Source organism: Triticum aestivum, chromosome 5A (genome assembly GCF_018294505.1).
Source record: "Triticum aestivum cultivar Chinese Spring chromosome 5A, IWGSC CS RefSeq v2.1, whole genome shotgun sequence".
Taxonomy (NCBI): domain Eukaryota; kingdom Viridiplantae; phylum Streptophyta; class Magnoliopsida; order Poales; family Poaceae; genus Triticum; species Triticum aestivum.
Window position 1 is genome coordinate 398818134 of NC_057806.1, and position 13231 is coordinate 398831364.

Below are 13231 nucleotides of genomic sequence, written 5' to 3' on the forward strand. Positions count from 1 at the left end.
TCGCGCCCTTCTGAGGGGAAATCGTCCTCGGATGACTTAAACAGCCACGTCCACATTCCGGCCAAGGTGGGGCAAAAGAAGTGATGGACGGGCCTTGCGTCCTCGGACTTGTGCTCCGATATCGGGGTGGCTCGAAGTTGGAGTGGGAGGATGCGGCGGTGGAGCATGACGTTTACTACATCAGCAAAATGGAGGTTTTTCTTATTAGAACACCATTGGATCTCCTTGATCAGTGCCTCCACCTCCCCTGGGTTCCCCCAGGCGATGCCCTTCTTCTTCCATGACACAACCTTCCTCGAGGTCCCGGTGTTGGCCTGGCTAGCGGCAAGCGGCTTAGTGATGTAAAACCACTCACTCTGCCATTCTTTGACGGTCTCTATGAACACTACAAAAAAGACACATCCATGACATTTTGGGCCGAACGAAAAAATTCTGTCATACATATGACACTTCTATGACGATAATTGTGACAAAACCCGGTATCATCATAGATGTGGTGGGCTCCTACTTCTATGACAAAAAATCATGACAGAAAATGGGCTTTTCGTCCTGGGCGGGCCGTAGACGCAGCTGCATGACATTCTTTGGGCCGTCCATGACGGAAAAAACTGTGGTAGAAGCGAGGGGGAGGAAAATTTCGGGGAGTTTCCGGTTACGGTGGGAGGTCGGGGCCGAGCGATGCGCGTTCTCTCGTACACGTACGCGCGTGTGTGTGAGGCATTGGCTCTAACTGAACCCGAGCGAGGCGTTGGGCTCTAACTGAACCCGAGCGATTGCACTGCAGGCTACGCGTTACTGAACCCAAGCGATCGATCGATGGATGTTAACTGAACTTGATCGAGCGATTCCTTCGCTACTGCTGCTAACTGAAGCCGATCGATGTGCCTCTGGGATGAACAGTGAGTGTTGCGGGGGGGGGGGGGGGGGGGTGGATGAACAGTGAGCGGTGGCGTTGCCTCTGGATGAACAGGACCCCGTGGTGTGGTGGAGGACTGGATGAACAGTAGACGGTGGAGGGGTGCCCGTGGAGGGGTGGTTGAACAGGACCCCATGGTGTGGAGGGCTGGATGAACAGTAGACGGTGGAGGGGTGCCCGTGGAGGGGTGGTTGAAGAGTAGTCGATGGAGTAGCGCGCAGTGGAGGCTGGATGAACATGAGCCCGTGGAGGCTAGAGGAGGTCAACGGTAGCCCGTGGAGGCTGGAGGAGGTCGACGGTGGAGATGAACAGTATCCCGTGGAGTCCCGTTTTGCGGTACGCCATACCCCTCCCGATGAACAGGACCCCCGTTTCGACCGTAGCGCTCCAACACAAGTCCGTTTCGTCCGTTTTGCGGTACGCCACACCCCTCCCGATGAACAGGACCCCCGTTTCGACCGTAGGAGGTCCGTTTCGTCCGTTTTGCGGTACGCCACACCCCTCCCGATCAACAGGACCCCCGTTTCGACCGTAGCAGGTCCGTTTCCTCCGTTTTGCGGTACGCTAGACCCCTCCCGATCAACAGGACCCCGTTCCAAACGTAGGAGGTCCGTTTCCTCCGTTGTGCGGTACGCCATGCCTCATTTCCATCGCCTGTTCCGTCCAAGCCCTCCCGATGAACATGACCACGCATTCCGTTCCGACCCAGCCGGTTGGCTCCCACGCATTCCATTGCCTCCCGATGAACACGACGCATTCCGTTGCCTCCCCATGAACACGAAGCATTCTGTTGCCTCCCCATGAACACGACGACGACGCTGTTTCTCCGTTCCGACCCAGCCATTACACGAGCCCTGGCCGTACGTATGCGCGAGTAGGCGTTCGAGACCCCGCCTGTATGTACACATACGTGGCCGTATTTTCTTTCTTGCACCCTGGCCGTTGTACGTACGTGTACATGCTACATGCGCACCTCTACTACGACACGTACGCGCCTCTACTACGACATGTGCGCGCCTCTACATCCACCAGTATATATGTACGTACATGTTCGCGACCAGAATGACAACGCTACGTACGCTTCGTCCAGGTGGGTCCCGACTGTCAGGCACTTCCTTGCGTGCGAAGATGTAGCTGGTGGGTCCCAGCAGTCAGGGGGGTGAATCGTTTTTTTTTGCCCAAACGCACTTCCTTGCATGCGAAGATGTAGCTGGTGGGTCCTAGCAGTCAGGGGGGTGAATCGTTTTTTTTCGGACGCACTTCCTTGCGTGCGAAGATGTAGCTGGTGGGTCCCAGCAGTCAGGGGGAAACGTTTTTTTCATGAAATACGGTGGCCCGTCCAGTGGGTCCCCGCTGTCAGGTGGAGGAATCATTATTTTGCGCGTAATAAGGAGGCACTTCCTTGCTGCGGCCATGGACCCAGCTGTAAGCCTCTCCACGTACAGTCCATGTCCGATGGAAGTCGTTCCTTGACCATGTTGACCACACCGCGCCGAGAGCACCACAGCGGTGGACGATGGCGAGGACTAGGAAGGGGACGACTCGGAGCCGGGGAAGACACAGCAGTGGATGCCCACGCGAAGAGGAGTACGAGGGTTCACTGGTTCGGCTTCGGTGTGAGGCTATTGTCGCCGCAGAATAACAGGGGGTGTGGGTGATTAGAGGGATGGCCTGGCCAGCGGTGGGAGTAGTAGGGGGCGGTGAGGCCTCCACGGCATCATAGCCGGCCACGGGAGGCAGGAGCACGCGGCACGACCGACGCTGGTTTGGGCGGCTGGAGCAAGAAGACCAGAGGTTGAAGAAGCACTACACCCGTTGGATGAACATCGTACGGTAACATGAGCTAGAATCGTTCATATTGACTAAGTTGACAAAGCCCTCCGTCCCCGTCAACTTGGTAGGCCCACAAGTCAGCCTCCCACTATGCTGGGTTCCAACTGGCAGGGGGGATATTCATTTTTTGTGCGCAATAAGGAGGCACTTCCTTGCGTGCGAAGATAGTTGGTGGGTCTGACATGTCAGCGGGGGGCACGTTATTTTCGTGAAATACAGAGGCCCTTCCGATGGGTCCCAGATGTCAGGTGGAGGAATCATTATTTTGCGTGTAATAAGGAGGCATTTCCTTGTGTGCGGCCGTGGACCCAGCTGTCAGCCTCTCCACGCACAGTCTACTTCCGATGGTGTCGTTTGTTGACCACGTTGACCACGCCGCGCCGAGCGCATCCAAGGTGGTGGACGACGGCGAGGCCCCGGACAGCAACGAGCCGGAGATGGGAAGACGCGGGAGTAGAGTCGCAGACGGAGAGGTGTACGAGGGTTAACTGGTTCTAGTGCGGTGTGGTTCGGCAGTCGATGGAGAAGAACAGGAGGGGTGGAGGGGTGGAGGGATGGCCTGACCAACGGTGGAGTAGCGCCTCATAGCGAAGCATGCTAAGCAGAGCTGCTAGCAGCAGGAGGCGGGAGGTGGTCCCGGCGGCGCTGGAGGAAGAAGACGAGAGATTGAAGATACAACCATTAGCTGGGCTGGGTGAACAAATAATGTAGTGTCCATGTGGACCATTTATTTTATTTCCTAAAAAATTACAGGCCATTTGCACTTTCTCAAAATACACGATTTTGATGGGCTGATTCTAATTATAATGTTGGGTTGGGCCAGCAATGTTATCAAAAAATAAAAAGGGGCTGAGCATTTTGTTATAAATATATTTAAATAATAAGTGATATTATTACATTCGTCCTTAAATCTTACCAAGCTTTAGTACACAATCACTAGGATTTTCATGCCAAAACAATCCAGGATTTTATTTGTTAAGAAATTATTTTTATAAGTTAATAAGGTGTGGGATATTGTTTTCTTACATATGTAAGTATCTATTAAATATATGATGACAATAAAAATAATATATAATAATATATAAAAGATATTTTTAGAAAAACAGGGAGCATCTCCCCGGTTCCATTGCTGAGAACGAAACCACAACATATTCTGATACAACAGCTCAAAGTGCAGTTCAAAAGCAAAGGTAGAAAAGCTACAAACTATGGGGTGGATGAACAAGTTCTCTGAATAACACAAATCACCTGAGGGGTGCCAAAGGCAGAGCGGATAGAGCACTCAAATGACACAAGGAGGGTCTAGTGAAGCCTTCATGGTCTTCAACCGAGGGGCCGTGTCAGCCTGCAGCGACCAGTAAGCAAGCGGAGACACCGGGCTGGAAGGCGTAGCATGGTGGATGTCCCTCTTTTTCGGCGCCAGGTGCCCATCATCTTCATCAGAGATCTTGAGACGAGCCCACGGGTCCAGCCCCAGAGTAGGTCGAGCCTTGTTCAGCCACAAGTGATCGCCAACAGTTTTTGGAGGGATCTTGTTAGGGTTTCCACGAAGCTCATCAACTTGTCCTTGTCCGATCCGGAGGAGAGAATCGCCCAGTTCCTCACCATGTTCCTGATCAACCTCAAGACCTGCGGAATGGAAATCCAGGAGGTGTTACTGAAAATCATAGCATTTCTATATTTCCAGAGGCACCAAAGGACAGCTGAGCTAACAGTATTTAAAACTGAGCATTTTTTGGTAGCAATCCAGAATCTGGCGACAGATTCGAAGGATGAGCCATTCTGACTAGAGAAATATTCCTCAATGTGGGCCCAGAGATGTTTAGCAACTATACATTCAAAAAATAGGTGAGAACAAGACTCTTGTTCCAAGCAGTAAACACAATCAAGGGGTTTGATGATGTGTCTCTTCCTAAGGTTATCCCTAGTCATCAATTTGTTTTTGGAGAGAAGCCAGAGAAATACATGAATTTTAGGGAGAACTCTCAATTTCCAGACAGCAGGGATAAACACGGGTTGAACCCCTCTAAAGTTAATAACATGATAGAGGGAGCTGGAGGGGTACTTCCCCTTATTGTCCAGCTGCCAAATTAGGGCATCCGGCTCGGCAGTAAAGGTAATGCTTTTGACAATTTCCTCCAACTGGAACCATTGTTCCATGAGACTATCACTAAAGTTCCTTCTAAAAGAGAGTTTTAGGCATTGACCGTCCCAAACTTCATTGACACTTTTGTTAAGCTCATTGCAGACAGAGTAAATAGGCCAAAATTGGACTGCTAGGGGGGATGTGCCAAACCAAGTATCTTCCCAGAACCTGGTTCTGCTCCCATCCCCTATGTTCCATCTGTAGCCAAATTTCACAGCATGCATAATAGATTTTAATCCTTTCCAGAATCTAGAGGTCTTAGGGTTGGAGGAAGGGACAAAAATATTAGGTTTATTTCCAAGGTATTTATGGGCAATAAGAAGCTTCCAGGGTTTCAGGTCTTCCTCATAGAATCTTTTAATCCAAGACCCTAGAAGACAGATGTTAATTTCTTGGAGGTTAGGTATGCCTAGGCCTCCAAAATCTTTTTTCGTAGAGACTATGGCCCAATTAGCGAGGTGTAGCTTCTTATTTCCCTCAAAATCATTCCACAAGCAATGAGACATCTGAGAATTGATGAGGTTCACTGCCCATTTAGGGAACTTGAAGAAGGAGAGGAGATACACTGGAATGCTAGCCAAACAAGCTTGTATGAGGATCAATCTACCTCTGTAAGAGAGAAGTTTGCCCCTCCACCCAGCAATCCTTTTAATGACTTTATCCAGAAGGGGTTGGATATCCTCTCTCCTCATTTTATCATAGTGGAGAGGGATACCTAGGTACTTAATGGGGAAGTTACCTTTATTACAAACTAGAATAGTGAGGAAGTCAGCTAACTCTTGATCATCCATGTTGATAGGGATGAGTTCACTTTTAGAGTAGTTGATTCTCATGCCTGAGACTTGTTCAAAAAAGGTTAGAACAGTTTTCAGATTGCTAGCATGTGTGGAGTCATTATCTAAGAAAAGGATGGTATCATGTGCATATTGAAGGCAGATGATGCCACCAGGGCAGACCTCAGGACAGAGCCCTGCAATCATACTATGGTCAGCAACTTTGTTCAGCATTTTAGTAAGAACGTCCACTACTAAATTAAACAAGAGAGGGGAGATGGGGTCACCTTTCCTAAGGCCTTTACCAGTAAGGAAAAAATCACTTTCACAGTTATTTAACTTGACCCCAACAGACGCTCCATGAGTAAGTTATTGGATCCAACTAGTCCATTTACCCCCAATACCTCTAAGCTCCAGGAGTTTCATAAGGAAATCAAGGTCAACTTTATCGAAGGCTTTCTCATAATCCAATTTAAGGACAAGTCCTTTATCACCTCCTGAGTGGACTGAATGAAGAACTTCATGAGCAGTAACAACACTCTCTAAAATGTATCTCCCTTTCAGAAATGCAGATTGATTGCTAGCAATCAACCTCTGCAGGACTTTGGAGAGCCTAGTGGTGAGGACTTTAGAGAAAATCTTAAAATTATAGTTAATCAGGCTGATAGGTGAATTTCTTCATAGAGGTGGCCTCAGGCTCTTTAGGAATAAGAGAGAGCATAGCAAAGTTGAGCCTGTATATGTCCAACTCTCCTCTATGAAAGGCTTGGAAAAGATCTAAGAGATCATTTTTCACCAAGTCCCCAAAATGCTGGTAAAACAAGAAGGGAATCCCATCAGGACCAGGAGCCCCATTAGGATAAGAGCTAAAAATGGCTTCCTTCACCTCTGTCTCTGAAAAAGGGGCTTCTGGCAGCTCATTTTCAGCAGAAGAGACTTTTTCAGAAGCAGAGAAAAAAAATTTGGTGAGAGAACCCAGAAGGGTTTTCTTTCTTAAACAAGTCTTTGTATAAGTCACTAGCCACTTTCAGCATCTCATCTACCTCAGTAACAGGGCCATTAGGGCCATCAAGGGAGTGAATGAGGGTTTTCCTCCTCCTCTAGTTAGCTACTGCATGGAAGTAAGCAGTATTTCTATCACCCTCCTTAATGTTCCTATCTCTAGATCTTTGTTTGGCTTTGATTTCTTCTTGAAGCCAAATTTTCTTGAGCTCTCCATGGACAAAGTTTAATCTATTAGTCTCAGCCTCAGAGAGGTCAGTGGTTTTTGCCTTAATATCTAGAGAATAAAACTCAAGGAGGAGAAGCCTTTTGTATCTTCTAAGATTAGCTTCCTCATTGGAGTTCCACCCTTTGGTAGTTCTTCTAAATCTCCTGATTTTGATCTGCCAATTTTCTAGGGGGCAGCTGCTCCTAGTAGGCTCATTCCAGATTCTTCTGACTAGCTCAGTAAGAATCTTCTCTAAGCAACCACCACTTTTCAAATTTAAAACTATTGCTCTTTGGAGTTTGGTTAAGACCAGAGTCCCAGAGCAAAGGAGTGTGGTCACTACCACATCTGGGCAGAGCTCTACAACTAGAAAGGGGAAAGAAACTATCTAATTCTATGTCACAGAAAATTCTGTCAATGGTGGACATAATCAAGTAAGTTTACTTGATTATTGGCCCAGGTAAATTTCCTAGAATAAAGTTTAATTTCAAGCAAGCTCCAGATCTCAATCCAGGCATTGAAGCAGTCACTCCATTTATGATTAATGGAACCATTGCTTTTATCTGCAGCATTCCTAACCAAATTAGAATCCCCTCCAATTAGGGTGGGAATGTGAGTATCTATAAATAAGGTATGAAGTTCAAAAATAAAAGCTTCTTTGCCTTCCTCATAAGGAGAGCCATAAACAGTGATAATCCTAAAGGTTTGACTAGTAATTTTCAAATTAACTAAACAACTAACAGAAAAGTCTAGGTGTGACCAAGCAACAGCCTCAAAAATGCTTAAATCTATTCCCATCAGGATGCCTCCAGTAGATCCTTTGGATGGAAGAACATGCCAGTCAAAATCTCTGTTGCTAATGAGAGATTTAAGAAAAGAAGAGGAAAAATCCTCTTTCTTAGTTTCCTGGAACCCAAGGATGGTAGCATGGGTTTTGTTAATGGTGTCAATAATAAGGGATTTCCTACCAGGAGCAGCAATACCTCTAATATTCCAGAACACAGCATTCATGGAGAAATGTTGTTCCTAGGGTGCTTGCCCCGTTTATGTCTACAAATAAGAGACCAGAGACCCTCACTTGGCTCAGTAGGGGGGTCAACGCAGTCTAAACTAGAACTACCATCTAGAGAAAAATTCTCACAAAAGAGCCTTCAGATCTGTTTTGGTGAGGGTAAATAAAGGAGGAGCATTCAATGCCATCATTAAGAGAAGTAACATCTACACCAATCTTAGCAGCAATGGCATTGAAGGAAGGATCATTAAAGTTGGAGAAGGAAGTGTGTTTCATACCCTGGGGTTTTGCACTTCCAGGTTCTGAACCTCTTTGAGCTGTTGAGCCTTTTCAATAATGGTTCTCTTGTCACCAGCTACCCTGGCACTAGTTCTGGTGGCTTGAACAGGACCCCATTTGGGAAGGTGCTTCTCCTTAGGAAGGGCAGGGAAGTTAGAGTTGTATTTTGAGTCCAAATTGTCTCAGAGTTCAATTGTTTCAACAAGTTCCTCTTGATCCTCTTGTAGGTCTATAGAACCTTCTAATTCCATCAGATCATCATCTTCTAGGAGCTCCATTTCCCTGAGGAGGTTGAATCCATCAGTTTCATCAAGCATAGAATTCAAGATCTTTTCCTGGATGCTGAGTTGAGGAGTGTATGGAGAATCAGGGAGGTGTGTCTTGAGGACTGAAGTGGGTGTAGTTTCTCCAAGCATCTGATTGTGGCCAAAAGACTGTCCTCTGATGTTAGGGGCCCCAGAATTGGCAGGAGGCCCTTTATCTGATTCAGATCTAGAGCTCCTGTTGGATTCAACATCTTCAGTAAGATTGGTACCAGTTTCAGCTGCAGAGACATATGTACCAGCAGAGAGGTTGGTGGAGGTGCCAGTTTCAGTGGGGGTTAAGGACTCCACCTCAGTGAGTAGCCTGTAGATTTTGTTCCCAGCTCCAAAAAGTCTTTCAGCAGGGATTTTTGGAGGGATCTTTACATAATATTTTGACCCTAACAGTTTCATAGAATGACTTGAAATTATGCTGCCAATCCACATCCAGTAAGACCCCCAGAGTGGAAGTGATTTGATCCAGCATAGTCCAGTCACACCACTTGGGGGTTCAATTTCCTGATCTTGATCCAAGTTTCCTGGAGGTCCTCTTCAGCCTCAATCCTGCCTTTCCAGACTTCAACATTGACTACAACATTGTCTTTTTTGAGACCAAAACAAGGGTATCCAGCAACTTGAACTACATCTATTTCAGGAGGGAATTTGACCAAGAATGTCCACTCATCTAGGGCATTTATTGGCCAGGGCCAGTTGGTTTTGTAAATGTCTGCAAACTCAGTGGCAAGTTCCTGCTTGGTCACTTCACCAGCTTCTACCAGAACAATCCCCATATTCTTCGGGGAGCCATGATACTGAGCATTTTCATCAGGTGGGTCTATGTGGTAGAACCCTAATCCTGGAGGAGCACTTCCAACATATCTAGTAGAACTGTGGGTTTTCCTTCTGACAGGGCAATTCTCAACTTGATGGGTAACCATTTTGCAGATAAAACAACTCTTGGGCTTGACACATTTATCCAAATGATGCCCTGGTTCCCCACAGTTGTAGCAGATCACCTCAGAGTATGCCATAAGTCCCGAAGCAGGGGCAGGAGCAGTTTTCTGGATGTCCTGTCTCTTCTTTTGCTGATTCTTGCCTTGAGATTCCCCACTGATTTGAGAGTCAGAACCTCTAGCAGATTGATCTTGGGCAATTACAGGAGCCTGCCCAGATTGTGCCCCATTTGGGGCGGAGGTGGGCCATACCACTGCCCAACCGGCGCTCCCCCCATTATGATAGGGGGAATTCATCGGAGTTCCTGGTTCCTTCTCATCCTCCAGCCAGATGTTGTCTCTCAGGAAGCAGAAATAACCACCAGACAGCTCAATTGAAGCAGATTGCAAGCCTAATTTCAATCTTCTGCATGTTTGCGGGAGAGGTAAGGTAGGGGATCCACCTGCTCCGCTCCGGTGGCGTGCTGGTGGGCATGAGTCCAGTCAAGCATTCCCATCTTGCAACACAACGTGGATCTCCTGAATTCACTTCTCCTTTCGCCCATCGAACGAACGCAATCGGTGGCTCCCTGGGGTGGGGCATCCTGTGCTTCTCCGAGAAATCTCCTTCGAAGTATATCCGCAGGGCTAGATTCAACAGCTCCCAATCCACATGATCCTTGCACATCTGAGCATACCTGCGTGAGTGAGAGAACGGATTCGGTCCCTCCTCGGCTTCCTCCCTCGCAGCTTCCTCCTCTGCTTCCCTCCATTCGCGCGTGCACTGGGTCCAGGAGAGAGCATCGTCGCGGATCCGCATCGCCCGCTCCCTCCATCTCCTCCCTCGAGTCTCCCGCAGCATCGCCGACGCGACGGAGTTGAGCGGCTGGAGCATCCGCGGGAAGGCTTTGTAGACATGTGGGAGATGCATCTTGTACATCTGCCTATCTTCCAGCCATTCCCCTGTGGATCTGGCCGGCGACTCCATGGGGCGCGCGAGCGGACTTGCTGAGGGGGGTAGGCGCGCCCGGAGTCAGGAGGCGGGGGTGGCGGCGAGATCTATGGCGGCAGCGAGGGTGGAGGTAGTGGCGGGGGCTGCGACGAGGGTGGAAGTGGTGGCGGGGGCGAAGGGGATCGCGAGAGCAGTCATCTATTTGCCAATTATGTGAACTAAACAGTCAATATATAAAATAATTTAAATATATATAATATAGTTAGAAGGGAAACATAAGTTGGACCCGGCGTTCCTATTCTTATATACAAAAATAGAACAGACCTCTGCGTTTTCTTCAAAAAAATACATAAATTGGGCTGCCAAAAATAAAACCTCGGATGGGAGGTCCATAGGCCGGTCGATACATGACGACCCTAAGAAAATACAAACAGGCCTATGGACCTCCCATCCGAGGTCGTGGGCTGCGCATGTTAAAAATGAAAGCCTAGACGGGGCAGCCCAAAACCACGTCCAACACTTGCCAAAACTTCGTCCCTCGTTTTCGCTGTGTTTCGCACACTCGACATTGTGTGGGCATTTTGACTGTGCATCATATGAAGATGTGCTATGCATGAATGTTGATCAGCATGATGTTAACTGGCTAGTAGTTCCATTTTCGACCATGAATAAAACTTCCAACATGATGTTAACCCTGTTTTAAAAGGCCGTGTTAATATAAATGCTCTGCCTCTGAAAGTTGCAGTTTCTTATCTAAAACTGAACTTGCAGTTTCTTATCTGAAACTGAAATTTGCAGTTTCTTCTCCGAGAATCACATTGACTGCACTTTTATACTCCTATGAAACTACATTTTTTAAGTGCTAAAAATAGATCTCTAGAATTCATAAAATACTTCATATGCTCAATACTGCAAATCTGAAATCAAAAGACATTCATATCTGAAAGTACTCTCAAAATACACAACACAAAACACAATTCACAACCTGCAAATACTGACAACCCTAAGCTCCTCCTGACAATTCACAACTTGCCCGACTATTGGGCTGAGGGGGGCAGCCCCCTCCTATTCCTCGGCGGCAGACAGCCGCCCCGTGAGACGATGTGAACGGCGAGGGAGACGATGGCGGGGAAGCGTCGTCGGGCCAACTGCTTTTCTCCTCTTGCAGTTGGGTTCGGTCGACGAAGACTCCACTGGCTCGCTTTGGCAGGACACCCTCACAAACGGCACCCTGTAGATGCTCGATCCTTCAATCTCTGGTGTATGCTCCATCTGGGATCGATACTCCCACCACCGCTCCCTCACGATCGGATTCGGTGAATCTGTTTGCTCCATGGCCCAGAGGAGCAGCTCTATGTACTCCGGCGCGACTCCCTCCAGGAGTATCGCTGCCTTTTCGCTATGTTGCAGATATTTGGCCATGGATGTCGTCGTCGCCGCTAGTTGGTCCTTGTTGTCAAACCAAGATTATATCTCCAACATCCTAGCTAGCTTCACAGGGTCGCCGTCTGCGATCCTCACGTATCGGTTGTACTCCTCCATCGATCTACTTCTCCATAGCACCTTCACTCGCCGGCGGTGGTTTTTGAATGGAAGAGGAGAGGAGTAGTGCTGGTTTTGGATTAGAACGGGAGAGGAGCGACGCTGGTTTTGGACTGGAACAGGAGAGGAGGGGCTGTGGTTTTGAAATGGAAGAGGAGAGGAGCGACGCTGCATTTAGATTGGAACATGACAGGAGCGGCTGTGGTTTAAGAGGAGAAGAGCGGAAGAGCGGCGCTGGTCTTGGAAGTATTTTTTTGTTGTTTTGCGTATTTTGGGTCAAAGTTTGACCACGTACTATATTTGACAAGCAAAATGCGAATGCATGTCACCAAAAATTGTATCGTTTGGTTCATATCTGAATGTACTTTCAAATTATATTATTTTTGCAACGTATAACATATATTTTATGTGCGAATATCATGGTCAATTATGACCCAGAATAAAAGGGAGACTAGTTAATGTGGGGTCGCTTTCTTAATTGAAGGGTAAATTGATTTTGATTTTGATCCAGTCACAGCGCGCCGGCCCTCTCGTCCAATCCTAAATCGCTGCCGCATGCTCCTCTCCCTCTTCTCCATTGCAAAACCACCTCCTCTCCTCTCCATCATCTCCATTCCAAAACCACCGTCTCGCCTCTCCCTCTTCTGATCTTCTCCATTATAAAACCACCTCCTCTCCTCTCCATCATCTCCATTCCAAAACCACCATCTCGCCTCTCCCTCTTCTCTATTGCAAGACCACCGTCTCTCCTCCGTTTTCTAGACGCTTTGCTCCATGGCACGGGTGCAATCCATGGATACAAAATTAGTATACTGTATACTATTTAAAAGTCGAGGGCGGGGCTTTTCCTGTGCGGTAGGCGGCGGGGCAGTTCCGTCTAGTCACTTCGACAGAGACGCGAGAAAACAATGGAGTAGGCTGCTGCAAACGTAGGGCTGTGTGATTTGATAGCGAGTTACTGTTGGACAGGTGGGGCCTCGTGATTTGACTTGCCATTATCATTTTAACTGCGACGCTATGACCGGCGTAAGTCCCCGATTCCTAACCACCTCCATACAGGTGCCTCTCCCAATGCTCCACCATGTAGTAGAGGCTGGCTCTTGCATGAGAGCCCACTTCTCCACTTTTTCCTTGCCTCTCTGTCCTCCACATATGCAAAAATGCCATGTAAAGAGCACTATTGTACTTACTTTTACTTGCTCCTGCAGGTGCTTAAGCTTGCCACATAGGCATAAAGTCTGATGTGGCAAGTTAATCAAGAAGAGAGAGACTAGTTTGGTGACCCAAGGAAGAAATGGTGCTAAGCGCATGTACCTAGGTGAAAAGACAATTTT